Below are 8,080 nucleotides of genomic sequence, written 5' to 3' on the forward strand. Positions count from 1 at the left end.
CACTTTCCTTGCATTTCGGATTTAACAGGGATCGGATATAACAGGACTTTTTCTCAACTCCCACCATCCCTGTTATATCAGGTTTCCACTGCAGGTGATTTTTAAATTGTTTTTATGTAGGCGAGACAATTTAAATCATTTAGGAAGAGGGCTTCCATCCTGCTTGTCAGGGCCAATCCGGGTTGAGTAGGAAACAACATTCCACCAGAAAGACTGAGATACAGTCAAACTCAAACCTCGTTACACTACCACCCTTCGGATGAGTAATGAAGTTGGCGCAAATAGCAGGGTTGGTGGTTTAGCGCGCAAAACACAAGTTGGTTGCATTCACAACAGTTCACACCACTGCTTGGTTTTGGTCAATGGTCGGTTAAACACAGTAAAAATCTGAATCTCAAAATAACAATTTACACACATAGTCTACATATATTTTTAAAAATTGCATAAAGGCCAATGGTCTTAATAAAATAGAGAATTCTGTACTGTAGGGATCAAGGACCGACAACAAATCTTGTAATTTTGTAATCTAAAACAGGTCTTTCGGTCTCGCCAAAGTCCAGACATTCTGTTTTTTATATAATAATGAAACGTGTCTAATGGTGAAATCTGTGTCGCATTCGACACAAAACTGTTTTTCATATCCCTGCAGGGGGTACGGTATAAATATTTGTCAAGGAGACCAGTCCAATACGCATTTGAGTAAAACTGACTTTGTCTCTTTTAAATCAGTGCAGTGCAACTTACCCAGCAACTGGATAATATGTGAGAGTGCCTGGTGAAAGGGACCACATGACACATTTTGAAGAACCCCGGTTTTTTGCATTTTCATGTACAGAGATCATTTCTGAACAATATGCCTTTTGAATTTTAAAGATATCTTCAGTACTTATTGAGATAAGGGTGATATTGTAGGGCAGGGTACGGAATCAAAGTCTTGAGAAAAACGGCTTTAAAGTTTCCCTTTTGTTTCTGCTTCAAATAGATACATCTACGCTTCGGGACGATCTGACAACACATTCGCTACTCACAAACCAACTTTAAAAAGCATTTAAGATAAAAGAACAGCTTCAAAGTGTTTATATTATAATGTCTTCACAACAAATTCACCATCACTTTGAGCAAGAGTTTTCAAGAAATAGATCTAGGTTTGCGCAGGACAGAAAAATGTGATACAATTTTGCTCTCCGAAAAGGCGAAAGGGTATGGGTGCACAAAGCTTCGTTTTGTTTACATGTTCTAGATATTCATGCGCACTACCCGCCACTAGAGACAGGAGAGAATTACCAAAATTTTGGTATGCAATGTGATTGGGTCGACTTTATGAAAGGATAAGAGAAACTATCCGCAGTGTGCACTCGGAAAACCAATTTTCTCATGCACTTTTTTTGGGATTGTGCAATATACGTCGTGTTAAAAAACATCTTTAAAAATGTACTTTAAAGTACAAAAAACTCAAGTCCTTGTAAATATCGATATATTTATTGTTAAAGAATTCATTTTTTAAATTGAACTTAGTTTTTGTCAAAAATTCTATTTTTGACCTTTGAAACCTGATATCTCGGTTCGAGCAAATGCGTCTTGTGGTCCCTTTCACCAGGTACGCACATGTATCTCTATAGATCAGAATCTATCATGTTGTACAACGAATTTTCTAGGGCATCCAGGATCTTCTAGTCTAAGGAAGTTTAAAAGTATCGGAAGTATCTTCAGTCCTCAGGCAATGGGACCCATGGGTCGTTATAATTATATGGCTATGTCATATGTGGCACGATGCGGTGGAATCAGGCGCTTGTCAATTTTGGGGCATGTGGAGTTTTTGGTGTCATCTGAAAGCTTGTTCATTTTTCTACATACTTAGATGAAAAAGTTACCCATCGATCTAGAATGGAAGTCAAGATGTTTCCAATTGAAATATAATTTTTCTGGAAAGAGGTGGGGGTCGCCCGGTTTCACTTAGAGGTAATATTAGCGAGAAAAGGGTCAGCAAAGTTTTGTGACATCTATAATTTTAAAGTCCTATTACGTCGTTTGTGCCTCAAATCAACGCTTTTTCGGTAAAATAGAAACAGAAATGGGTTTGTGAAGGAAATAAAAAAGGTGTTGGGCCAAGAAACAAAACTTCGATAGAAATTGCCAAACTGTCATAGATTTTCGGTATCTTCAATAATTTTTTTATTTTGACGAGTGCCTGATTTCACCACGATGCCTACCATTTCAATAATTTCATCTTAATTAGGATGATAAGTGTGAAGGTTATTTGAAGTTAAGCATGAAAATAACTGAGAGACAGATTTACTTTTCCACTGGGCGAGGCAAACCTAGATCTTGTTTCTAGTATTAATACATTGCAGTGGCTACATTCACTGCGCCCTGAACGTAGTTGGCAGGCTACGTTCACGGCGTCCTGAATGCAGTTTGCAGGCGCTGTTGAGGCTACATTCACGACACTATGGTGCTGTAAAAAATTCAGGGCGTAACTTATTGCCAAATATCTCCTTACTATTGAAGATAAACTCTGCACAGTGAATTTTATCAATTTGTCTTAACAGATTAATTTTTTTGTAAACACCTGTTCGCTCTATTCTAGAAAATTCCTTAATAAATACTAATAAAAAATCCCAGTTGGAGGGGTTTTCTTCTTTTTGTATTCCGTGGTTGGGATGAAATCCAGCTCTTGCCATTTCTCTTTGTCATATGCTTTCCTCAGATTGTCACCCATTGTCTTCCCTGTCCACTCTGCGATGTTGTCCTCCCATCTCCTTTTCTGCCTTCCTCTCTTTCTCTTTCCTTGTACGGTTCCTTGTTACTTGTAGGATTGTTTTGACAAGTCCTGTGGATCTTGTGACATTCTCATAATATTTAAATTTTCGTCTCTTCACTGTGGTTAGTAGATCTTCATGCTGCCCCACTGCGTTTGTGATTCTGTTCCGTACCTCAGCATTTGAAATGTGGTCTTTGTATGAGATGTCAAGGAGTCTGTGGTAACATCTCATTTCTGTACTGTTTCATGAATCCTTTTCTCCAATTCTGCTGTCAGTGTCCACGACTCGCAGACATATAAAAATAATTGAGATGACCAGTGAGCGCATTTGTGTGATCTTCGAGTTGAGCTTGATGTTTCTGTCATTCCAAATAGGCTTACAGGTTTGACAGCGCAGCTGTTGTTTGTGCGATTATGGAGACAATTTCTACTGGTGGTGTCTTCTGATTTTAAAAGGTTTACAGCTGGGACAATATCGTTTTTAAAAGGAAGTCCGTTACTGTTTTTCTAATCGCGAGATTATCTTTATTGAACGCATGTTATGGCCGCGGCTCTTCGGACTCTCGAGTCTGAATTCGAGTTCGAATAGCCTTCCGTGGCTATTCGGACTCAAACTCCAATGTGCGCAATCACTAGGTGTACCGGGTGTGAAGCAGGCATGCAATTCGACCTTGGCCTTCCTCGGTTTCTACGATCTGGCCAAGGAACTTACAACAATGGACGCTGGCCGTGGTGACCTATGGAAAACTGTGGTCTTTTCTTTACAAAGGATAAATATATAATAGTAGGGTCCGGCAGTGGGCAACGGTATGGGAGGGATAGATATGCAAAAAAAAGGTGTGAATGTGGTGGGGTGGGCCTGGGGAAGTAAGATGGAGAAAGAGAGAGAGAGAGAGAGAGAGAGAGAGAGAGAGAGAGAGGGAGGGAGGGAGGGGAGGGGGGGCTGTATTATAACTTTATAAGGACTGATTATGAATTTTATGTTATGATCCCTCTTGTAGTCGTGAAACGCAGTGTTATAGCCTACCAGTAGTTTAAAGTCCGAATAGCAACGGGAGACTATTCGGACTCGAGTATAGACCTCGCTTACGGTACAACCGATGATCGCGCACGCGCACTGGAATTTGAGTCTGAATAGCCTCCAGCGGCCGTCAGACTTGAGTCCGAATAGCCACTTCGTAATATATATGGGCAATTCTCCTGAAAACTTGAACTTGCACATACCCTTTACCACAGACACCATACAAAGCTGTATGTATTTCAAATCACCGTTAAGATGAGCTAAGCCGGAGGTGAAAAGGTTGCCGAACCTGGACAAGGCAGAAAATATCCAATAAAACGATATCCTGAAACTGAGTAGAGCTTTTTTGTTAAAAATTGAGCATTTTTTAGATATGAAAACGTAACATTCAGCAGAGAGTTTTCATCCTAAGATTTTCACTTTCAAAGAGGAAATTTACTCGTTAATCCGATCTGTACGCTTTGCATTGCAGTCTGTCAAAATGATTTTTTGAGAAATATTAAAAGTTTCTAGCAGGCTCCGAAAAGGACCTTCAATTGCTTCTAGATACTGTTGTAAAAGAAAGTGAACGTATTTTAAAGGATTATTGTTGAAGGTAAAGAAAACAGAATGCATGGTAATATCCAAAAAAAGCAGCAAATTATCCTAGTTGTAATCTCATTAGCAAAGGTGAAAAGATCAAACAAGTCCAACCGTTTAAATATCTAGGATATATGATAACATCTGATGCCAAATCTTCCACAGAAACAAAAAGGAGAACTGCAATGGTTAAGGCTAGTTTCAATAAAATGAGCCCAATCTTGAAAAATAGAAACATTTCAATGAACACCAAAATGAAAGTCCTGAAAATGTTATGTTTGGTCAACACTTCTATTATGGCTGTGAATGCTGGACAATCACTAAAGAAAGTGAAAATAAAATAGAAGCAACAGAAATGTGGTTTCTTAGGAGACTGCTAAGAATATCGTGGAAGGAAAAGAAATCAAATGAGGTAGTGCTTGATGAAGCCCACGTGGGACGCTCAATGTTAAAAACAATCAGGAAACGACAAATGCAGTTTTTGGGACACCTGAATAGACAAAAGGGTCTTGAACATCTAGCTCTCACTGGCAAAATTGAGGGCAAGCGAGGCAGGGGTAGGCCCAGAACAACATACTTAGGGAACCTAAACAAATGGGTAACAGGGAAAGATCAGAGAAACGTAGCTTTTTTGAGAGCATCCGAGCAAAGGAATGAATGGAAAACTATGATCGTCGATGTCTGTCGCAGATCTGGCGTCTGGCACTGGATGATGATGATGACTAAAAGTTTCAAAGAGATTGTGTACTAGATCTACAAGTGTATTCTAAAATGTGAAGAATACAACCCTGTGGGTACAAAATGACCCCAGGGCGTACGGATAGGGTTAAACCGGCAGTGGACGTGGACGCTCCGTCTAAAAACGAAACTTTCAAGTGCTGTGAATGTAGCCTCAACAGCGCCCGCAAACTGCATTCAGGGCGCCGTTAACGTAGCCAGCCAAATACGTCCGTGAACGTAGCCACTGCATTTGAATATTAGGTTCTAGATCTAATCTAGTGGCTGCGGTTATTAGTACAATAGTGTGTACAACTTTAACTAGTTATTAGTACAATTGTACTAATAACCAGACAGAGTTATTCGTACAATTATTCGAATTTTGGAGGTTGTTGGTAAAAATAAGCCTAGATCACTAGATCTAGTCATCCAGTTGGTTCTCCCCTCGGTTGAGCATCAATGTAATAACTTTAACCAGGCCTAAATTGGTAGGCCTAAAAGGAAAAGTAGGCTAGATCTATACTTCTATTCCGATATACGGAGTGTCTACGTACACGGTAACCGGAACGTCCAAGAGATAGTTCACTCAGCCATAAAGAGTGCCACTTTTATTGTTTTTTACACAAATAGGGTAACTCTGTTCGCAAAGTTCGCGCTTTTTCGAAGAGGGCGCACTATGGTCAACCACTCTATAGACCAGCATGATACCAACTAAATTTCATAACAGAGCGTCCAGTAACTAAGCCTTTACTTTCGCTTTCGTTACCACCCAGAAATTTGTCAGCAATTGTCAGATAATGCAACAATTGTTGTAACATGCCAGTTCGGCATTACAAACGTGGTGTCGCCATGAAAATAAATCAATATTTGTCACTGTGTCGTCACTTAATTATGGGGACAACATAAAGAAGTGATACAAGCGTCTTGTCGGGCTCGCCATTGTGACCGGTCATTGAACCTGTGTGCGTTCTGGGCGCTTTGAAGTACAGGACTCCGGAATGGGTGGAGATTATTGATTTTTTTTAAAAGACGCACTCGGGGATAGGGGGAGGGCTGGACGCAACACCAGAGGACAAAAAAACAACAACTGAAACTGGAAGCAAATATGTTTAATGTTTAGAATTTTGATTACTACTACAGCTCTCTGCTAAGTAAAGTGTGCGTAATTGGTGCAGGCCTTGTGTGAAAACAACATAAGTGTCCGCGTTTCATTGGATTGGTGACAGTAATTTATTAGATCTCTATATTTTAGCTTTCTGTGCAAGATTGGCAGATTTTCAGTATCTCTGCATCTTGCCCTCACAAAGTTCTTACACCTCTCACACTGAATAGGTCTACTTGGGCTATTCTACTGTACTTTGAGTTTGAGCATTAATTTTTGTCTTTCACGTTTAGTATATATATAGGCCTATATATGATATGAATCATGACAGTCGATATTCTGGTTCTAGGCTCAAAACAAGATTCGTTTTTATACATGATGTATAGTTTATATATACAGGCGAATATGATGAAGGGAAAATATTAATAAGTAGCACAAGACCCCAGGCGCCTCCACTTTCTGTACGTAATCAAGATTGTAAATATTTTGTATGTGACTCTTACTTGAAATTATCTCCCAAACCCTCAAATTGGTGTGAAATGACCTTGCTTTGATAAATTGATGGTTTTCATTTCTGCATTCTAGGGTTCAACAGTATAATAATAATGGGTGTTTCGTGAAAATGGGCTTCTGCGGCGATCACCCGGAAAGTTCCTCCTTTTTTTAGAATTCTGAGTTGAGACCCATGTCATAAGATAAAATTGGTTTTCAAAACGCTGTGACAATCTTTATTTTTGATGGCTCATGATTATTATAGCTAAAATCTTGAATTTTTTGCTACCTTGTTTTGTACTATGTCGCACCCTTGGGTGCAGAAAAGCAAGCATTAGACCAAATACTATAGCCTTTGGGTGTTGACCATAGCTGCATGATAGCTATACCCCCTAAAGATGTACTTTTCCATGTTTGGTTTTGACTGTCTTCTCTCTCCCATTAGTTTTAATATATATATGTCCTGGGTCATTCATTTTTCATTTACTCTTTTAGCTTTCATATTGTTTTATCCAATGTGTATGTTGTGTGATTTGTGTGTGTTTAGATACAGAGAGAATATCGTTGTGAGGCTATGGAAATTTTTGTTTATAATGTAACATCATGTAAACAGTCATAGTCAAGTCTACTTCTGACAAACTCAACCAATAAAGCTATCCTCATATCGTTTTATCCAATGCGTGTGTTGTGTGATTTGTGTGTGTATAACATGCTATGTATTAAATATACAGAGGCTATTCACGCGTGTATATATATATATGCATGATGTCTCTCTCTCTCTCTCTCTGTTTATGTATTTTTGTGTGTGATTGTAAGTGTGGTGTGTGTAAAGATAGTATTAGTGGGTGGTTGGTGGGTGCTCGGCTGTGGTCTGCTCCTTCTCTCCTTTTCAACATCTATCATCCTTATCTTTCTCTTCCTTCTTTTTGTGTTTGTTACTCTCTTGTAACACTAACAGTAACACCTCTAATCTTTGGCACTTATATGAACTTATTGTGTTGCAAGTGCTAACTCTTACGAAAACAAAAGATAGTTTTAGGTATGAACAGGGTGCTTTGGCGGCAAGCGTAAGAGTATGCGTGGTACCGAAGCACGATCTACTTTCGCTTTCGTTACCACCCAGAAATTTGCCGGTAGCAGTCTCATTAACGCAACATTAATTGTAACATACAGGTTGTGCATTACAAACGCTGGGTCGCCATGAAAATAAATCATTGTCCTGTGCTTTCACTTGTGGAAAAAAAGAAAGTTATACAAGCGTCTTGTCGAGCTAGAAATCGTGACCGGTCAATGAACCTGTACTTTCGCATCACATTGTGAATACGAGTGATCGTTGGGGTCACTAAAGTTCATTCAAAGTGTTTCACTGCGCGTAGTACATGTATAGGGCTCCGGAATGGGGGGAATT

The sequence above is a fragment of the Aplysia californica genome, unplaced genomic scaffold (genome assembly GCF_000002075.1).
Source record: "Aplysia californica isolate F4 #8 unplaced genomic scaffold, AplCal3.0 scaffold00235, whole genome shotgun sequence".
NCBI classification, from domain to species: Eukaryota; Metazoa; Mollusca; class Gastropoda; order Aplysiida; family Aplysiidae; genus Aplysia; species Aplysia californica.